This window comes from Leuciscus leuciscus (assembly GCF_965113295.1).
Source record: "Leuciscus leuciscus genome assembly, chromosome: 1".
Taxonomy (NCBI): domain Eukaryota; kingdom Metazoa; phylum Chordata; class Actinopteri; order Cypriniformes; family Leuciscidae; genus Leuciscus; species Leuciscus leuciscus.
Genome location: NC_138725.1, coordinates 75,948,227 through 75,971,347, shown reverse-complemented (window position 1 = coordinate 75,971,347; position 23,121 = coordinate 75,948,227). Strand labels below are relative to the sequence as shown.

At 36.6% G+C, this 23,121-nt stretch overlaps 1 long non-coding RNA gene and 1 pseudogene across 2 annotated transcripts in view; one reads left to right on the top strand and one right to left on the bottom strand.

Moving 5' to 3' along the window:
* Positions 1-23,121, bottom strand: part of LOC309510367 (NACHT, LRR and PYD domains-containing protein 3-like) — a 199,806-nt pseudogene that overhangs the window by 149,955 nt on the left and 26,730 nt on the right. The window lies entirely within an intron of this gene.
* LOC309513007 lies at positions 5,928-14,739 on the top strand. Its single transcript, XR_014211242.1, has 5 exons — positions 5,928-6,027; positions 6,398-6,492; positions 9,151-9,248; positions 10,167-10,229; positions 14,645-14,739. It is a non-coding gene; the product is annotated as an uncharacterized lncRNA (long non-coding RNA).

Below are 23,121 nucleotides of genomic sequence, written 5' to 3'. Positions count from 1 at the left end.
CTAATTGTGGAAAATATAAACTACTTGTGGGTATTATTGATTGATAATATCTTAGTCTACAAGGTAATGAAATGTCATGTGGCATGTCATGTGGAAATTCACTTCTTTTCAGTGTCTATTTTTGTGTGAAAAAATCAAAACGCAAAAAGTGTCTCAACTGTACTCAGTCTACTCTACAGTGCGACTTTCAGCATCAGCCAAACTCTCCCACTCATATTTTTTCCTTTTGTTATTAATTCCGGAGGACAAAGTTCCACTTTTTTTTTGTTTTTTTTTGTTTCTACCTCCGATAGTAGCACCTCCAATTCACTCTCTGTAAAGTTTCGTTTCTTGCCGCCATTTTCTTACTGCTTTCTTTTGCCAAAGTGGACTCATTACCATATTTAAATTAATTAAATTAAGGGAGGAGACTGGGTGGGGCGTTGTGCTCGTGCATGTGCGCTCAATTTTACGTTAACTGGGATGTACAAAGAGAATATGCGTGGGATCCTTCGTACGCAGAGATTCATACATCTGGGTTTTTTTGTGCGTACGCACATTTACAGCTTTGTCCGTACGCAATGTTTTAGTATGAATTCAACGCAAGTCTTTGTACATGAGGCCCCTGATCACTGTGCTTTCGGTTTCGTCATGATTCAGGTGAGTTCTGCTAAAACAAGCTCCGCCCCTAACTCAACTGAACATGATGACGTGCGATCTACTATACGGACTGAGTGACACTTAAAAATTACATTAAGGAAATATTTTTCACATTATCAACAGTAAAAATGTTAGTGAATATATAACTTTTAAAACTGGCAGATGTTATTATTACCATACTCAATCACAGGAGTTTATGGTCCAGAGTATCTCTCTTTCTGTTTAATGTGTGCTCTGCTGTTTTTCCATTTTGTTTAATGTTACAATGTCTTATTGTGATTTTTTATTTTATTTTATTTTTTATGAATGTCAGTGTGGTTTCAGCCTAAAAAAATCCTCTTGTGGTCCAAATTTCGCAAACTCGGGAATCTAGTCATAATCACATAGTCTATCTTTTGTCATTATCCTCATCATCAGCTGGAAATTTTGTTTTGTTCCTTTATTTTCTGCCATTTGCCACATTGTTAAAATGTTCAGATTCAGATTTATTTTCAGGTTAATGATACTCAATTACTTATTCAACTAAGAGCAGTGAGTGATTTAGACTATTTTTGTTCCTTGGTTATATTAGTTTATTTTTCAGACATACCAGCCAAATGTTTTCTAGAAATGTGTTCAGAGCATAAATGATCTGGATAACACATCTGTATCACAGAAGGCCTGAATCTCTGATGTGTAAATGATCATGAGCTCGGTGTATCAGGACTCTGATGAAGATTCAACCAGTTTACTGCATAATTCATAATTCATGTTGCTATGCCAGTGGGGAAATACACTAAAAATATTTAAAAGCAACAGGGCTGATGGATTTAGGATTCTTTTTTTCTTTTTTTATTATACATTTATTGTTATTATTATTAATATTTCAGCAATCTTGGCGATGCACACTTCAGCCAGCAGAGGGCGAAAATTCAAGTAGAAGAAGAAATCAACAAGAAGAAGAAGGAGAAAAAGAAGAGCAATCTTTTTTTAATGCTTTAATCAGTAACAGAACATACAACAATTAAATACAAAAAAATTATAATAATAATACAAAACAATAATAACAGCAAGAAAACCAATAAAAATATAAAATGTATAATAGATACCGATATTAATAATAATACAAGTAAATAAAAAAAAGTAAGCAATAATACAAAAATATGAACAACTATATACACAGGGGTATTGAAATCAAATCCATTTCTCCAATTACAAAATAATACAAAGGTCCTTAAAAAGGATAACATTTCAAGGCTTTACAACAGTCTATAGTCTTTTTTGCCTTGGTGTTCCTCACACCCTCCAATGATTTAAGATACTGACAAAGCTCGAATTTAAATTGTATAAAACTAGGTGCATTTTTTGCCCATCGACATTTATGAATGTGATATTTCCCTAAAATAATAAACAAATTAAGAACAAAACAAATTTTCTTTTCTAAAGGCTTATCGTAAAAATATATTATATTCTTATCCTCCAGAGTAATGTCAATTCCAGAAATCTCCTTAAAAAAATATCTTAAAGTCACACCAAAACAATTTACAAATACAATTTAAAAAGATGACAGATAGTCTCGTCAATTAAATGACAAAATAGACATTTCAAATCAATATCTTTCTTAAATCTTTTTATGACCTGATTAACTGGATAAACACAATGAATAATTTTAAATGAAACTTCACGAATCTTATTAATGACAGTATCTCCTGGAAATCATAAAAGCCTCCTCCCACTTAATGTCCTGGAAGCGTGAATTCCCGAAACTTTTAGCAGGAGGAATTCTAAATGAACAACAAATCTGTCTAAGGAAATTATTGTTGCATTTTTTATCAACAATACTTATACCCTCTAACCTCAAGTTGAAATCAATAGTTATATTCAAATCAACAGCATTAGCAGAGCGCAACAACTGAAGGAGACCAGAAGGTATTGCATCAAAAACAACTGCAGAATCCTTTGCAGATATCGGAAGTTTGAATTTATCCAGAAATTCTCCATATGAAAGCAAGTGACCATCATGGCGAAGCAACTGTGTCACCAATAAAATATTGTTTCTAAACCAATATTCCAAAAAAAGTGTTTTATTCTTATATTTATTATTCCATATCAAACATCTATGGGGAGAGAAATTGTGTTTGTACGCCAGCATCCAGGATAATAGAGCTTGCCTATGAAAGTTAGACAGCTTAATAGGGACTTTATTAATATCAAAGTTGCAATTGAGGAGAAACGTAATACCACCAATTTGGTTAAAAACTAAATTTGGGATATAATACCACGATTTGTTATTAGATTTGATACAATTCTGAATCCATTTAATTTTAAAGACAGTATTAGAAACTTCAAAGTCAATGGCATTTAAACCACCTTGATGAAATAAATTGCCTAATATACCTCTATTTAAGTAATGTGGCCTATTCTTCCAAATAAAATTGTACATTTTCTTATTAACTTGCCTAATAATGGACTTTGGAGCATCTAAAACCATTGCTGTATAAGATAATCTAGACAACCCTTCAGCCTTTGATAGCAATATTCTACCAGTCAAAGATAAATCTCTAATTAACCACACATTACATTTATTTTGCACTTTATCAATTAATGGAAGATAATTGATGTCAATTATTTCCTTTTGATTTTTACATATTTTGATCCCCAAATAAGAGACTTGGTTTTTAACTGGTATTCCACACAATTCCACCACACCATCAGGTATGTCTTTCAAAGGGAACAATTCACATTTATTAATATGTATAATTAAGCCAGAGACTGACGAAAACATATCTAAACACCCAAGTGCAAGGTATAAAATCTCACACAGGATACTATGGCTGTGACAAATGTCAGCAGAAAGGTTCCTATGTGAAACACCAGATGACATTTCCTGAGAACGATGCCTCCTGTAGAACAGATGAAGCTTTTCGACTGGGATTAGATGAGGAACACCATCTAACACACTGTCCTCTTCTAGAAACTGACATTGACATGGTAACTGGTTTTCCTCCTGATTACATGCACCTTGTGTGTTTGGGTGTAGTGAGACGTCTAACGGATCTGTGGTGTGGTGCAGTGGGCCCCCTGCGTAAGGCTTTCGAGCATTCAGGTCTTGGGTATCTCTGAGAGACTGGTAGCATTGAAGGAGTTCATTCCAGCAGAGTTTGCCAGAAAGCCTAGGGCTCTGAGACTTTGTTGGAAGGCAACTGTTGCTGTACACAGGCCCTGTTGTTTTAAAGAGTGTGTTGCCTCGCCAGGTTTATGATAACTTTATGCTGTTGTCTGTTGCCATCTACATTTTGGCAAATTCAAACTATTGTATCGAAATGAATGATTTGGCTCACTCCTTTTTGGTATCATTTGTTGAGCATTATGGCTTGTTGAATGGCAAAGAGATGGTGGTATACAACATTCATGGCTTGGTACATCTTGCTAGTGATGTTAGTGCATGGTCCTTTAGATAGCATATCTGGCTTCCCCTATGAAAATGATCTTGGTGAGCTTAAGAGATTGGTAAGGAAGCCTCACAATCCACTTGCACAGATAATCCGCAGGTTGTCAGAACATGAGGAAAGGAACTATTTCACTAATGTTCCCCCATAAAAATGGACCTGTACCACAAACACTGACAGAAGCAGTACATCAGTTCAGACAGCTTACTGTTGATGGTGTCATGCTGCGAATATCGAGCAAAGATGATTGCATTGCTATTCATGGCAAAGTGATTTCAGTAAAAAAAAACATCATTGCTTATGGGGGTAAAGAGTATGTTATGTTTCAAGAGTATAGAGAGAAAGAGGCCTTATACACTTAACCTCTTTCCTGCAGAAACATGGGAGTATTCATCGTGTTCAGTTTGTCAACAGTGATGCACTTTACTGAGCTCACAAAGCCCTGGCAGAAGTGTGTGAGGTTACCCCTGCAGTCTTCCCTCTGACTCACACATATTAATAATATCACCAATTAATGTACATAGTTCTTGAGAAGCAGCAACACCATTTCTGGATTATATTGTGGGACATGCTTTTGTAAGTTGCATATGAATTCGATTTTTAAATGAATCTAAATTAAGTCTATATTACAACTCTTGTTTTTTTCAGCCAATGTATCATATCGTAATCTTTGAAACCACAACTGGGATTAGATGAGGAACACCATCAAATGAAGTCGAGGTTGTCAGTGGTGTAGTCTAGTTTTTTGTAGTGAGTATACTCTAATAACCCCCCCCCCCCCGCATACTCACCCAGCCTAGAGCGTCACCCCATAAGCACCACCACACTCACTAATGCATACAGTATGCATCGACATGTAATTGAGAGCATTATGAAATACTAAGTGTTATCAACTTATTTATTTGTTATATGAATATGGTCCCTGAAGCACAGGTTTTATCAGTTGACAATTATCAACAATTAAAAAAAATAAAAACATTATAGGCACAAATACAAATTTACTTTTAGAAATGGTGTTTTTGAAAAAAAAATTTTTTTTAAATACATTTTACTGTGCAATTCCTTTCTAATTAATTTGAGTTAGACCGAGCTTTTATTTTGGTGGGTTGTAGACATTTGAGTTTCTGTGTGTTTTAATAAACTATTATTAGTATTAGGCCTGAAGTATACTCTGTGCAATAGTAATATATTTCTGTTATAATTTCTTCAAGTTATACAGAACTTTTATTTTGACAGGTTGTCGTAAAGACATAACAGTTTCTGTGTGTATATGAAACGAATGAATGACGATAGTTTTATCAAATGAAATGGTGAAATTCTCATCAAGTGACTCTCATAGCAGCTCTGCGATGAAATGCACATGTGTAGCCTACATCATGTCTCAATACAGTGAAACGCTGAAAACACCACGAGCGTGAGTCACGCGTGCTTCTGTGTGTGTGTGCGTGTAGTGGAGCACTGAGCGCTCATTCCCAGAGACGCGTAGAACAATTGCAGTCTCTTTTAGCTTTAATATTCATAGACACTAGTCCATATCGAGATTTGATTCATTGTACAGCAGCTACTTTTGATTTATTCATTCAAAAAAAGCCTAATTCCGTGACGTTCTGCTTTATATAGCAAGTTCCATTTGTGACTGGATTCCGCGATTCGATCCGTCGCTTCGCAAACACAGACGGGGTGAATTTATGAATGAAAGTGTGAAAGTTCTGACACAAAACGAAGTTGATACGTATCCTCACGCTTTTTTTAAGTGGGTATACGCAAATCCTTGGCCTTTTCTAGTGGGTATACGGCGTATACCTGCGTATCACGTAGACTACACCACATAATTGGGTAAGGGACAATGTTTGTATGTGGCCTCCATACAAATATGAAGATAGAGTTAAAGCCATCAAATCAATGGTAAAGCCAGGACCATCCTGGACTCCCTTCAAAATCCGGGTTATTTTTACTAGAGGTACATATATCCTTAGCTTCCATGGGTCAGATTTACTAACAGGTTGCACCAACATAAACCGTCTTTTGGTGTCGGGATTTAGACACTAACAAGGCGTGAACAGTTATTTTTGCGGCTGACCTTGTTGCATATGCGTTTTTAAGAGTTTCCCTTTCAGACTCATGCAAGGCGATTAACTAAGGTTTGTTAATTTCCTAGTTAATTTCCTGGTATTTGCACCATTGTTTACCTCCCCCAAAAAAGAGATTGTGCCTATTTAGTAAATCTGGCCCATATATGTAATTTTTTTTTTTTCTCTTATTATTTATTCATAATTTATCTTTAATGTATTTAGTTCGCTTCACAGAAACCTTGTTGTTTATCAATACAGAAACGTATGAAGAAGCTCGCCCAAAACTACCAGAGGCAGAAATAAACACAGACCTTACAGATGTGGACTCGCCCCCCGTGAGAAGAAAGACACATGTAAATTCTAGCTGTGTCCCAAAGTGAAGGCTGCATCCTCCGAAGGCCGTATTTGAAGGCCGGATGGCCGTATTTGAAGGCCGATTGCGTCACCGCGGCGCGACGAAGGACGTCCCAATTCAAAGGCTGCATCCTTGGAAGGTCGCATTTGAAGGCCGATTGCGTCACGCGGCTCGATGAAGACTGTCCCAATTCAGTTCTGCATCCTCCGAAGTCCGTATTTGAAGGCCGGTTGCGTCATCGCGCCGCGACGAAGGCTTCCCTGATTCAAAAGCGACGCCAAATGCACCCTTCGTTTCCCCGTGAAAAGAAGGATACATAAATGGACACTTAGCGGCCTATTCTACCCCATAAGTCATTGCGCGCCGTTGACGACAGCATTTATTTACTTATTTTTAAAGGCGGCCGAGACTAGAGATCGGTGGTGGACAGCAAATTCACATTTAAATGTAAGTATTATGTTTTAATTTACTCAAATAGCTAGCGAAACCAGAGTTAAATTTCTTATAAACTTCTTCTTAACTCCTTCGTCACCATTGCGTGGCTACATTTATCATGTAGTTTTAGGCAAAACTTGTGTTATTAGTTTAACGACCTATTTGTAATATTTGCACTTGTGTATTATAAGAAATATCACTCACCCAATAAAGCCCAAAACAATCAGAAAAGCAGTAGATAAGGCAATGGGGTTTCACTTTTATGTGTTTTTGTAGTGCTGTCATGCTATTTGGTTTTAACCAAATTTTAGTATACAGAAATATGATTTCTTAAGTATTTTGTATGCATGTCTTGATGTGTCATATTTTGCAGTGTTAACAATGCACTTAAGATTGCTCCTCTGTGTTAAGTACCCTTTTCTGCTTTTTTAGAACAATTCAGGAAAAAATGGGTTTATATATATATATATAAGAAAAGTAATACACACATCTTTGCTGAAATGTATTGTCCTGTTGTTGTTAACAAGCCATGGTTAATTTGCTCTGCCCTTAGGATTGCAAGTGTCCTGGGACAGGTGAGAGTGTGAGTGGGAAACCCACTGCTGAAACTTGGCCCTGGTTTGTCCTCATGGATGAGGTGTTGGGACAGAGGCATTGCACCAACCCTGTCCTCATCGCCTCAATCCCTGAGGACACACCAGGACCGAGTTCAGTAGTGGGTGCCCACGGTGAGGAGGAGCCAGGGGCAGCAGCACCAGCACCACCAGTAGCACCAGCAGGAGAACCAGCACGAAGGCGGCGAGACAGGACGGGTTTTTGAACTTGATCAGAGAAGAAATGCAACTACAGAGGGAGGCAGAGGCGAGGAGTGCACAGGAAAGAAGGGAGAGGATGGACAGGCTATTTTCTCTTCTTGAGAGAATGATTGAAAAATGTTCTACATATTCTTGTTTAACTTTTTTCACTTTTATTTTTTAAAAGAAAAATTATGTACATTTATTTTTATGCTACTTTAATTGTGTAAATAAAAGAGAATGAATTGTTCTGGACATTGTTTATTTTTGTAATGACAGTAATACTTTCTGCATGAAACAAATTCTATACCTTTTTATTTTTTCAAATAAAATTGGTAAATGAAAATCATTTGTTCTATAGGCTACATTAAAGCACTTTTTCCAACTATTTACAAAATACGTTAAACATCAAAATCAACATAAACATTTAATTTTACAATACATAAAATAAGAAAAAAAATGATGTAGACTCTATTGAGCTGAGCTGCTGGACCGGGATGGGCTGCCCCTAAGGCCTCCTGCTGGTGGGACATCATCTGGGATTGTCTCCAGAGTGTTTGAGTGCATATTTCCACTATCCACTAAGTTGTCTACCAACAGGTTTGCAGGGCTGATTCAATCGACGGCTTTCTGAAAAAAGTACTTTTAATAACTACTGCATTTATATTAGGCTACTACTGCATTACTGCGTATATGTTGCATTTTACTTCTGTATTTTCAATATACAGTAATATCTGGTTGTTACATTATATAGCTACTTTTGTGTAGTTTAATGTAGGCCTAATCATATTGTGATGTGAGGAAAAAAGTACTTCAGTAGGTTACTTCACATTTGTAAGTGAATACTTAACGAAATATGCAGTTCCGAAAATTAAAGTAACAAAATTAGTCACAATATTAACAAATTGTTGCTCACTACAGCAGCGTCCCATATCAAAGGGCGCATCTGACGCGCTCGGACCGGTCTAGCCTACGAAGGATTGTTCTTGTCGCCTGGCAACTGTGACAGCTGCCAATGACGAGCGCGAGAAATACTGGACTTTTTATATTCAATTGGGTTTTGTATTCAAACAGGGCTAAACCGAAAATACATGACCTGGCAGCGCCGGGGCTAAAACATCCTCACCATGTCCTCAAGTAAAATATAAAACATAAATGAATGATCAGGATAGTAGCTGTCCTCTCGCACTGTTTCTTGGCGCCAGGAGCGGCCGGTGATCGGGAACACCTGGCTGCGCAATTAGGAAATCCAAGGAAGGCTACATGGAGCGTCCTTCAGAGGACGCATAGGCTGCATCCTTGAAGTCTGCGTCCTTCGAAGGATGCAGCCTTCAACATTGGGACACAGCTTCTGCACACACAGAGCAGAGTATGGCTGCTGAATGAGGACAATCAATTGAATTGTTTATTTATTTATTTTTCTTCAGTAAAAGGGCACGTTTTTTCGATGATAGTGAAACTGAGGATGAAGCAAACTTTCCACTTCCAGCAGCGCCAGAAGTGCAAATCAACCCCATCAGGAAATGTAAGATTGGCCAATTTGTGCAACAGTTATAGTTCTATTAATTTGTTTAATTAACACATTTGTTTTTTGTGAATTCATTTGAGGAATGCTATCATCAGTTCTGGAAATACACTTTTGCCTTTGAATTTAGTAGCGCTGTCACAAACGATTACTTTTTTCTAGGAGTATCTATGAAATCTGATTATGTTGCATTGAACTGAATAAAGAATAATATATTAATTTGAATATATATATATATATATATATTTTTTTTATTATTATTATTATGGGCCTATTTTCTGTCCAATTTTTGTGTTACTTTAAAAATAATTGTGGCTATTTTCATTTATTGACTTGTATTTTTTTTTTTTATTCAGGAAAATTATTGATTCTTTTTGCCAAGTGCATCCAGAAGTTTCGGTTTCGGCCCAGAATTTTAATTTCGGTGCATCCCTAATTAAAATACATGTAAAAACAATGAGGCATACAATTGGTTTAAATAAAGCAGGGCTCGACATTAAGCCTTGTCATGTAAATCGGTCATTCACTTGGATTTTTTTGTGTTGTAAATATAATTTATTTTGAAGCAATATTCTCATCAATGTTAAATCAGCTTTGACGAATCTAAATCTGCATATTTTTACATTTAAAGGGCATTTTTCCCCTAATCGTATTAAATGTGTGCTCCATCGTTCATTTTAAATTCTTACATTTGAACAATTACTTTTTGAATAATGAGACACTTTAGGGATTTTATAAATGATCGCAGTATGTTTACTGAGTTCATGTGTGATGCACTCATTTGGTTTGATTTCTCGAGAGGTTGGGCAAGCCTCAACAGCGCAAACCTTGCTGACAGTACATTATTATCATTCACTTTCGATCACCACACACACTAAACTATTGTAGAATCATTCTCTCTCTTGTTTTCCTGTACAGGAACCAGCAGAGCAGGGAATTACTCTCTACCACAGGCCAGAGAGGACGCAGAGACAATGAATTGTGAGTATTTGAAGAAAACACATGTAATCGTCCAGTCGTTTTATGAAAAAAAAAGGTAGGACAAATTGCAACAGAAGCAAATTCAACTTATTTTTGTATCCTGAATATGTCCTGAGAAAGGGGAAAAAAAGCCCAGAAAAATCCCTTTAGGGGAAAGTTTATAAAGACCCAAATATAGCCGATTCATTAATTTTCTCATGAATAGGGTAACATTTTTAACCTGTATATCACCATGAGAATTACTGAGTTGATTACTTGCATCAAGACAAACCAAAAAATTATATATTTTTTTTAATTGTTTGTTAACATGGGCAAACGGTGCATAGTCTAATTATGTATGTGCTAATTTGCATAAATACCACAACAGATCTAAACATTGGGTATAGCCAGGTGAAAATGTCTTGTTGGCATATAACAGTAAAAGACTTGATGTTAACCCTTTAAGGTACACACCATGAAAAAAGCAAAGGAAAAATTATTTCTTTGCATTTTTTTTTTTTTTTATTCAATTATGATAACAATAACAACAATCAATTTTTTTTTTTAAATTAGACCCTACAGTTTTAGATACAGTCCTCTACCAAACGGTTGAGATGTCTGTTCATAATAAAAGAACAACATTCACAATTAAGTGCGTGTGTGCGTGCAAAACTTTGATTTGATTTGAATTTTTTCTGTTTTTTTTTCTTTTCTTTTTAATGTCAGTGGGAGAAAAAGAAAACCTCCACTAAGCTTTACAGACACTGTTATGAATATGGTCAGACTACTTTAAACCACTGTGCAGTAAGGTCTTCTTTGTAGAGTTTTAAAGATGATTTAAACAAATACAACACATATTTTGGGTGGTCGTGCAACAGCACAAATGGGTTTTGACCTGTTGTGCAACAGCACTAATGATTTTGGTCAGATGATGGTTCAGGTGTGTCCTGGCTGTAGCTCTGCCAAAGAAACAGTTTTCAGGGAGTTTTTCCCCATTTCTCCTCTTCTTTTTGGACGGTGGTTTAGAGGATGAACTTGTTGAGGCAACCTCCTCCTCATCCATTGAATCAAAAGAAGTGTCCTCACTCTCTTCTGCTGGTGTGGGCAGATAATCTGGATCATCTACGGGGTCATCATCACTCAGATCCGCATCTGAGGCACAAGATCTTGAACCGTAAAATGATTTGGCGTCCATCTATCATGTCTACAACATAAAGAAAACAATTTGTATTACAAACCATGTACTCTTACAATGCTAGTCATATAGTAATACACAAACATAGTCGATTTTAAATTATGAAATTAATAGTAACACCAGAATTGGTATTAATTATTCAAATTTATTCTTGATATTTACCATATATACAGTAGAGAAATGGTGAAAAAATTATATTGATCAAATATTTTTCATCAAATATGTAATTGAATAATATTAAATTAATCATTTTAACAACACTAACCCTTTTGTTCATTGTAAATAGCTAATTTTACCAACATTAGCTAATTTTACCAACATTAGCTAGCTTCTAGCAACATTAGCTAGCAACATTAGCTAGCTAGCTTAGGTAGAGCATGTTTTGAAAAAAATTATTTGACCCTTATAAGACTTATTTTTGTTTAATTAAGTTACATAATTCTGTTTGACAACTCCTCAGAAACGATATGTCAACACAATAGTCTAAAAGTCCCGCCGATATGCGTCATCAAAGGATGAGTGAATTTTCGCTGTGTCACGTGCTGTTTGAAGGAACACTGAAAAGGCATGCTCTCACAGACACAGTGCCATCTAGTAGATTTCTTTAGCATTGCACAATTACACCAAACGATAGAGATGGCTCATTCAGGTTGAGTTAAGCTTGATGCATTTTTCAATGAAATATAGTGACTTAAAGTCTGGTCTACCAAATGGTTGAGTAGTACCTTAATTAAGGTCTGAATGGAACCTGTTTAGGCGACCCATGAGCATTAATACATAGAAGGAAGTACTTTAAACCAGCCTTTATTAATTATTATTGCAGAGATGGGGTTTGGGGCTGGGTCTGTGGGACTGTTTGGGGGAAGTCTGAGGGAACAGGAGAGAAGGGGTAAGGAGAATGCAGAAGACAAAAGGTAAGTAAAATAAAAAGTGAACCCCCAGAAACAGTCCCACGGACCCAGCCCCAAACCCCATCTCTGCAATAATAATTAATAAAGGCTGGTTTAAAGTACTACTTCCTTTATGTATAATCCCCAATGGAATTCTTCAGGGCTTTTTTTTCTTCTTCTTTACTCAGGACATATTGAGGATACAAAATCAGTTGAGTTTGCTTCTGTTGCAATTTGTCCTAGGTTGACCCCCATTTTGGCTTAAAATGTTTTTTTAGCTTAGAATGTTTATAGCTGTGTCTGAAACCGTTCACTCATTCACTAATCCCTATATAATAGTGTATGGCGTTTGAGTGCACTATATCTGCAAGGAGTGAACGAAAATAAGTGAGTTAATTCGGACGCTGACGTTTACACTGCGCGTCGGAGAGCTGGAGCTGTCGCAGTAAAGGCTTCGTCACACGTGATAAAACTCCTTCTATCTTACATGTTACACTTTATAAAATAATATTAACAACAATCATATTGACTTTATTTTGTATATACCTCCATGCCAGCTTTGTAGTTTCATCGATTGAAATTGTTAAAAACTCACGTTCACAGATGACAGGGTCGTTGAGGCGACCGTTATGATTACACCAAGCGGCAACATTCTAATCTGAAAAATGAAGCCTACCCGGAAGTGCGAAAAACTGCAATACATCGAAAATCCGCTAGGGGCAGGTCCCAAAAGGGAGCAAATGTCCATACACCCCCATGTTAAAATGTTCGTTTTCACAGCATAAATTCATGTTTTTACAGGTGGGTCCCATGGACTTTTATTGTATTTTTCGATAGGTTCCGAGTGCCTGACAACTGTGAGGGGGGTGAATTTTTTTCTAACTCGTTAGTTTAGATATAAAATGTATGACAAATAAGGGCGCGATTGACAGCTTGATTGACAGCTGACAACGAGCATAGGCTGCGCCGAGTGGAATTCCTGAGATTTGACGTCTCGGCCATGATCTGACACAACACATCATACCTGTAAGTTATCCTTTCTGAACATTTGTATTGAAATATGGCGCCGCCCATACCCCCCATAAACGGCCTCAAAACCGTTCTTCAGAAGTCTATGGGTGACGTCACAGACGCTTTGTCCATATTTTTTACAGTCTATGGATTACACTCGAATGACAGATGATCAACGAATATTTTTCAAATCATCCACCAAATTATCATCTATTCCTTACAGTTTAACGAGTTAAAACACATTGTTTTAATGCCTAAATAATATTTTAATAAAAAAAAAATTACCTTATTAATAATTATTTCATTTAATTTGAACAAGTCATCTATATATTGTCTCAATATTTTAATACGTTTTATTCAAGTAATGATTAAGAATAATAAAAATGTTAAAAATAAGGATTAAATAAATGTTAAAGCAGAAATAAGAATAAGCTGTAAAGTAATCTCTGGTTTAAACTCACTCGCTCCCGCACTTTCGTGCGAGTTCAGTCCTCTACGCATTGGATTGTGGGAAATTGTTCTTCAGCAAGTGTACATCGGATGTACGCTCTAGTTCAGAGAGGATTGTGGGTAAAAGTAGTGAACAAATGTAGGGAATGATGTCGTTCACTCAGAATTCGGAAACCACTACAAAATGGCCGACACCCTAAATAGTGCACTATATAGTGGATAGGGAGCCATTTCAGACACAGCTTATATCTTTGTGTTTTGTGTTAATATCTAATGTTAGCCAAATTCAGGGGTGACATTATTTATGGCTTGTTTTGATGCCAAAAACAAATCCACAGCAACCAAAGAAGGACATCAACACCATTGAAACAGACATCAGTAACCCGTACATTTACAATAAAACCTTTTCTTCCCATTTAACCCACACCCATATTTTACCCATATAACATGTGCTAAAATCTACTGCTAAACTTTAGCCTTTCCCACTAATTAGCCTTGACAGCAAGGAATTGCACCCCACACTTTAGACATGGAGAGGAAGAAGTCTTAAGTTGTAAGTAATACTGTGTCAGTTTACTAACTTAGCATTCAAATCTTACAGGTTTACCCATATATCCAAAATACTGTTACACAACATACATTATCTTTCACAACAATTTAAGTTCTAAAACTGACCGTGTTTAACTCATTAACCTATTAAACCAAATTATGTACAACCAAATCTGCAGAGCCATAGGGTAAAAAAGAGTTTTACTTCCTTCTACTGTCATTTAACATGTTCAAACTAATATATTGTTGTGGTGTTCCCCTCTTTAGCATCATCCCACACTGGTTTCAGTGAAGGTTGGTACTGACTTTTTTTTTATTTTTATGCTTTTTCTTTTTTATAGCTTGGATACGCAAAATTCTTGCAAACAAAGAAATGATTAAAGAACAGATGGGAACATTGGTTAAATTGGTCTACGAACTCAAAAAATGATCAACTACAGAAGACAGCCCAACATTAAACACAGACTGTTTTCCACTGTCAAGTTTTCAACAACTTCAAGTCATTGAGGGGCAGCTCCAGCAGGAAGACTACAAGACAGCTGTGGTAAGATTTCATATTTCAATAGAACAATTTAACTCCTCAATTAACTGTGTCAGTGTTTTCATCTCTTGTTCATTTCATATTTTTTTTCATAGCTTTTTCTTTTTTATAGCTTGGATACGCAAAATTCTTGCAAACCAAGAAATGATTAAAGAACAGATGGGAACATTGGTTAAATTGGTCTATAACCTCAAAAAATGATCAACTACAGAAGACAGCCCAACATTAAACACAGGCTGTTTTCCACTGTCAAGTTTTCAACAACTTCAAGTCATTGAGGGGCAGCTGCAGCAGGAAGACTACAAGACAGCTGTGGTAAGATTTCATATTTCAATAGAACAATTTAACTCATCAATTAACTGTGTCAGTGTTTTCATCTTTTGTTCATTGTACATGGTACAGAAGGTAGTCAACCACATGTTAAAATCATATCTGTACTGGCTGGGCCGGTTCGACATGGAATGGTTAAGCAACAAGAAAGGTTTGGCTTGGTGAAGAAGCGGCAACTGTACTCACTCTAACTGATTTGCTTAAGTCAAAATGTGGATGGTCATAGTTAGCACTAACCAATGAGATTGATGGTTGCGAATAAGTTCCTCCTACTGCTGAAGGAACTGAAATGAATGTAAATTAGCTAATGATTTACTCACCCTCAAGTCATCCTAGGTGTATATGACATTATTCTTTCAGATAAATACAATCAGTTATATTAAAAAAATGTCCTGGCTCTTCCAAGCTTTATAATGGCAGTGAATGGCTGTATATTTTCCAAGGCCTGTCTGCTGGAAGCTATTTATTTTTCTTATACTAACGCATCGCTTCGCTTCAAAGAGCCTTTATTAACCCCCCAGAGCTGTGTGGAGCACTTTTATGATGGATGGACGCACTTTTATGCTCTTCAAAACAGAAACGGCTATTCTACTATCCTTTTATAGGCTAAATAAATTCAAATGAACTGCTACAGGGTATATGCAGGAATCATAGAGATGAATTTACTACCTTTTTAACCACCTCCACAATATTTTTTACTACCAACACGACATCAAGCAGCAGCCATGGGAGGGGTATGCAAAGCACCACTTACTACTTACTATAAGGTATAAGTGTGACACTGTCACACCCATCATACATATTAGGTACACTAATGTTTAATTGTGATCATTAAGTATTGTCATTGTCAATTATGTTTTTTTTTTGTAGTGTGGAGTTGAGTTTCAGCTGTCCTTATCTTAACCCTAGCCCTTGAGTTATCCTAACCATAGCCCTTAGCCCTAATAAGGTGAATAATAACCTTGGCACTTTGTCATTGCTATCAACTCCGACTCAGGGCTCGACATTAAGCCTTTTCATGTGTAAATCTGTCATTCACTTGTCCGAGTAAAAAAGTTGCTTGTCCGGATTTTTTTTTTGGTGTGTGTGTGTGTGTGTGTGTGTGTGTGCTGTAAATATAATTTATTCTGAAGAAATATACTCATCTGTGTTCAATCAGCTCTGATTTATTTAAATCTAAATCGATTTATTAAATGTATGCTTCAACTTTAGTTTTAAATTTTATCAATAGATTAAATTGGAATAGCCTAATAAGATAATATAGGGCTGTTGTTACCCTAGGAAGGGCTGATCAAATTAAATCATTTACACTGAAAATTTACAACTGCATTAAATAATGTTATGAATATGAGATCGTTTTTAATATTTTTGAATATACAAATAAGAAACGTTGGAAAGAATGATACTTTTAAACATGAAAGTAAACCGCCAGTAGGAGGCGGCAGGCAACCGTCTAAATGAGCGAGTCATTGAGTCAGGCATTCATTCAAACGATTCATTCAAACAACTGATTCTTTCAAGAATGAGACATGTTTATGAATGGGACATTGAATCTTTGACTCAGCCAATTCGTTCAAAACGCTGAATCATTCAGTAATGAAACACGGTTAAGTGTAGCTGTGAGAATGTGGCGGTTCTACACGGAGGCCCGTGCCTCTGTAGACATGTCCCTGGCCACCCCTGTGGCCACCCCCGCGCTGAAAAAAAAAAGTTATTCGTTAAGCCTGTTTTATGCTTCTGCGTCGAACTGCCGCCGTAGCTACGTCGTAGGCTGTGTGTAGCGCGCGTACCCTACGGCGTACCCTGACGTGCACCTCTCCAAAAATGTAACAACGCGTCAATTCTACGCGGACACAAGCGCTGTGATTGGTCTGCCAGAACCCCTCCCTCGGGGTTTCACACGCTCCCTAGGTACGCGTCAACGCGGACAACGACACAGAAGTATAAATTAAAACCAATACGGTGCCTACGGCGTATAGGCTCCGGCGTAGGTCCGACGCAGAAGTATAATGAGGCCTTTACTCTCTTCGCTTTGTGCCGTGAACTTTTAAATGTTTTAAAAGCTGTGAACTTTTAAAACGCTTTGTGAGCTCTGTTTTGAAGCGTTTCATATTATCATGGTTTTGCGCACTGAAAGATTATTAAAAGCTTATATATTTTTAGCCTGCACAATACATTTAAAATAAGCATAATTTAATTGTATATTATTTTTGTGTAGTGTAAGTATTATAAATATATACACACTTCTGAATTCTTGACATTCATATATAAATATAAAATTGTGAAATGTATGATTGCCTGATTGAATTTTATAAGAGTACTAATAGTAATTTGTTTTTATTAACATGTTTAGATTGTATAAAATTACTGTGCAGATTTTTTCAAGAATTACTTTTTGCTGCTGATACACTCACTAAGTTTAATAAAAATACATAATACATTTATTTAGGTGTTAACTGTAATCTTACACTGCAAAATGATAACTTACAAAGGATTAAATTCATCACAATTATGTATTAAAACTCTAACAGTGTTTAGACTGTGCAAGATTGCTGTTACCCTTCCTGTAAGCTCAGCCTCTTGCAAACGCAGTTTCTCCACAATGAAACTGATAAAAACCTTCCTGCGATCCACCACTACTGATGAGAGACTCGGTGATATTGGTGTCCTGAGCATAGAGTCCAGAAGGGCCAAGGCTCTGGATCTTGATGTATTTGTGGACCGTTTTTCCAGACAGCACAAATGTAGTGTATCTATATTTTATTAAAATTCAATTGTTCCAGCATTGTTGTGCCAATTCAAAAACTTAAGTGTGGACTCAACTGTCCACAGAAGTGAGGCTTCCATAAATAGGAAATGGCACATTGTTGTACCCTGGTGTTTTATTTCCGCATTGAATTGACACCCTGTATTTGTACCCTGTACTGTTTTTTTTTCACTTTTTTTATGGTCTACCTCTTTTGCACCTGCACTCACTCTTGTACAAAATGAATGTTAATATGATTTTAAAGTAAAATAAAGTTTATAATCTTTAAATAAAATGTGTTGCCATTTTTAATGTGCCCCTCTGGTTAAACACTGGCCCCTCCTTCTGGCCCCGCTAGTAAAATGTGTCTAGAGCCGCCACTGTGTGAGATGCGTTACGGTTCTGCTGTGATCTTTGTTTGGAACTATTTTTGCTGCTGAAACAGAACAAAAACAGTCAATATTGTGTCTAAAATGTAAGTGACTTAATTTGAACTGTTTATTGAACTGTTGTATCAAAAGCAATGTCACATTTTCAGTCGTGATGGTAGCCTACTCAAGAAAACAGCACTCGTCGTGAGGTTGCTAAACTGTATCATATGTTAAAAATATTAAAACACATTTTGAATTTTGGCACTGGCAGTATGTTGTTAACTGAGTTTACATTTGTTTGGATTTCTCCTCGAGAGGCTGCGCGAGCCTCAACAGCGCAACCTTGTTACTTCGCAACTTACAATAAATATAATACAATCAGAATCAATCTCTCATTTTAGTGATTCCCTAGTTCTTTTTTTTTTGTTCTTTTCTTTGACATTTGATCAGGCTACTTAATTGTCCGGTCGGGCAAGTAAAATTCTCTTTTACTTGTCCCTTCAAAAAAATCCACTTGTCTCGGACAAGCGTTAATGTCGAGCCCGTCAGGTCCTGTTGTTAGCACCGTATATAGTTTTAAATTATGCTAGATGAAGTTAAAATATGGAGACACAAATATTAAGCAAAACAAATGGAAACTCGTATATTGAGGTGGAGATGAAAATTTACTACCAAGTCAAATTGCGTTTGTTACCTTTTACTACCTTTCATGGGCCTTCATTTTGGTAGATTCTTTTTTACTACCGCGCGGACACCCTGTGTTATATTGACCGGTAAAAGCCCACCCCGTTTTTGAACATCCTTGCTCTGTTTGTGAACTATAGATCTGATTCTCCACTTGTTTATTAAAGTCTCCTGGTTCTGAGTAGTGGTGGGCAGATCGAGGCCTCGTGAAGCAATTGAAACAGTTGAACCAAATGTGCCATATTGTTTCGAGGCTTCGAATCAATCCGACACCCGTCTCAACGGTGACACCTAGTGGTCACTTGCAGGTGTTGATCTGAAACAACCTTGACGAGCCATTAAAAAAATGTGTTGTTTTTTTATTATTATAATTTTCTAATATGTGAAGATTGTAACCTATAGGCTCCTCACTGTGCATAGTTATTTTGGTCTTGCAAAATGAATATTAATAAAATAAATCAAGCCACAATGTCTCACTTTTTTAGAGATTTTTATTCAAAAATATTAATTTCTCTGCTGTGGAAGGACTTAGACTACTTCTTTTTTTACAGATAATTTCTCCAGCCTTTGAAAAAATCCTCTCACAAGGGACACTTGTTACTGGCATGCAAAGATATATATATATATATATATATATATATATATATATATATATTGTTTTGGTGATTTTCCTTTTATTGTGACAGGACAGTAGAGAGATGACAAAAAAAACGAGGCGGGAAAGGTCCACGAGCCGGGACTCGAACTCGGGACGCCCGAGTGCAAAGGCGCTACATGTCGGCGAACTGACCACGAGGTCATTGACGCCGACGGAGGATGTATTTTTTTTAGCTAGCACATACAAATGAGGAAAGATTACTGCTATCTCTTTCCAGTTTCATTTAAATTCATGTTAAATTTAAATGCAAGCCTAAATAGCCTATAACTAATCAAATCGCACTATGTCACTATATCACCAAAAATGCGCTATCTCAAAATCAAACTCCTCTCACAAAAACCCACGAGGTCAAGATGCGTTGATTTCACTTTTATACAGATGTGCGACTGTGTGGTCTGTTCCCGACCGTGTCAATCAAACGCTGATTCGGCGGACCACACCTGATGAAACACTTAGTGGCTTCTTTTGGCCATAGTCACGTGACATAGGTGTTTTGAATCACGCTTCGGATCAGTGTTTCGAAACATCTGCGCTTCGGGATCTCGCAAAGCTTCGGAACGACTGTTTCGCGTCAGCCATCCTTAGTTCTGAGTGACACTTGCTTGACCTTGTTCATAATATGTATGTAGACCTTGGTCTAATGTTTTCTTTGGACTGGTTTCTGGCAGTCCTCCCCTTCTGGACCTCTGCCTGTTTAATTGTATATATTTATATAATGTATTTATTATATTCATTGTTTCCTGTTTTTATTTATAAATATTTGTTTTCTTTGGACTACCTTCTGGTTTCTGGCAGTCCTCCCCTTCTGGACCCCGCCTGTTTTATTTTATATTTGTTATATTTATATAATATGTATTTATAATGTGTATTGTTTCCTGTTTTTGATTACTGTTTATAAATTTAAATGTATTCATGAAATATTTATATTTATTAAATCACTTTTGACTGATTATTTGAGTATTTTCTTTATTATATGATAATTAGATCTGGCCCAGATGTGGCCCATGCCATTTCTGAGATCTGGCCCGGTTGTGGCTGACTTCTTGCTGCCACACTCAGGTTGAGTCATCGCCGTCATTCCTTGCGGTGTGTGGGCCAGAAGAATTTGGAAGATGTGGGCCACAACTGGGCCAGATGTCATTTGCTATTGTTCCGATGAATGCACCATGAAACATTAAGAAACTGATGAACAAAGAGGTTTGTGTCCATTTTTGATTCTTCACTTTTGGTTGCAATATGCAATATTTACTAAATGTGTCAAAAATAATCAGTCTAATTTTCGGCCCATAATTTTTTACATGTGTTGTGTCCAGTAATGCAAAACTGTGACCAGGTTTAGGGTCAGGGTTCGGGTTAGACACTTAGTTGATGAGTAAGGACAATTCAATGAATTGTGTTAATGAATGTCCTAATAGATGTAAGAATGTGTGTGTGTGTGTGTGTGTGTGTGTGTGTGTGTGTGTGTGTGTGTGTGTGTGTGTGTGTGTGTGTGTGTGTGTGTGTGTGTGTGTGTGTGTGTGTGTGTGTGTGTGTTAGTGTGTGTGTGTGTGTGTGTGTGTGTGTGTGTGTGTGTGAGAGAGAGAGAGAGATACAGACAGAACTGGCTGGCCAGAGAGAGAGACACATCTATGTCAGAGAGAAGTGGAGACTGAGCAACACTCTGGGATGTTTTATATATAAAATAAAACACAACTTCAACATTTATTATGTGAAAAAGTCAGTGACGCACTCACATTCTCTCTCACACACACACACACACACACACACACACACACACACACACACACACACACACACACACACACACACACACACACACACACACACACACACACACACACACAGAGAGAATTCTAAATTGTTCATAGAATTCAGAAATGTTGATTAATTGTCCTACTTTTTTTATTTTATTTTTTATTTTTACTGTTTATTTGACAGGGACAGCGCACAATTTAAACAAGTGCACCAGAGTTAGCTAACAGCTAATTTGCATCTGTTGTCCCTGGACAGGTAGACAAAACAAAAGACTCAAAACAACCACTAAACAACAAATACACTACATAAATTTACAAAAAATACATATCCATCAGTTCAAAATTGATACAAAATATATATTGTATGTATATGTACATGTGTGTGTGATTGGGAATGCTTTGGCAATACATTGGAACAATTGTCATGACAATAAAGCACATATTGATTTGAAGAGAGAGAGAGATTCATCATATATTCATGTCGTTTCAATCCTTAATGACTGACGGCCACAAGAGGAACAATTTTGATTCTCTTTTAGTTTCTCTTTTCTGCTCAGATGATTCTGTCATGTTTAGTTTGTTGAGCTTCTCCAGATCTAATTTAAAATAAACTGACCTGGAAAAAATAAATATAATGAGCATTTATTTATTTTTTTATTCTAATTTAAAATTATAATTGTAATTGCAATATATATATATATTTTTTAAAACCATATAAAACAAACACAATACTGTGTACATTTCTAAAAACTTGATAAATGTATTTTATTTACAGTTTTTTTGGTAACACTATTGTACAGTGTCATTGTTACACGTTACATGTATTTACTGTAATAATACTCAAATGTATATTTCCTGAAGAAAATGTGAGTGGTGTTTGCAGTGGCACATGGGCACATGCTAACACAATTAACAATGTTGTGATTCCATGATATACCACGTTCTAGTATTTTTACCATGTTTCTAACATGATTTACCACAAATTATCACATTATAGCATGATTTACCATGTTAATAGCATGATTTACCATGATTTACTACATTCTAGCATGAATTACTATGATTAGCATGTTGCTAATATGATTAGCATGATGCTAGCACATTTTGAGTTGTTTTTATCATGTTTACCCTAAGCTAATTACATGTAGCATGTAGCTATTCACAGCTAGCATGTGTAGCATTTTGGAAGTCCTGTTTTGCTAGCATGAGTCAAAAGAGCCAACCACGATCTTTATACAATGTTCTGATGCAGAGATATAGGTCTTGCAAAACAGTTGCTAGGGTACTCTATTTTGTTGCTAGGGAGTGGCTTGACAGCTGCAAAGGCTGCTTGTCAGTGTGAATGATATAAACCAACTCCCACGCCTCTGTGACATTCAGAATGGAAGATATCCCTCTTTGGATGTTGGTTGCTAGGGTGCTCGACAATGGTTGCTAGGGTGGGGCTAGGAAGTGTTGAGGTGATTCATGATTGGCTGTTTGCTGCGCCAGTCAAACGAGACCACCCTCATGTTTCTATGACACTTCTATCCGGATATCCCTTTGATCTTTTTCAATGGAACTTGTTGCTAAGGTGCTCTAAATGGTTGCTAGGGCGTGGCTTGATAGCTTCACAATGATCCTGAGAGACTGATTGGTCGTCTGAGTAAAATGATCCCGCCCCCTTGTCTCTATGACACTGTGATCCAGAGTTATGTTCAATAAAATATCCCAATGCAATTTACCATAGTAGGA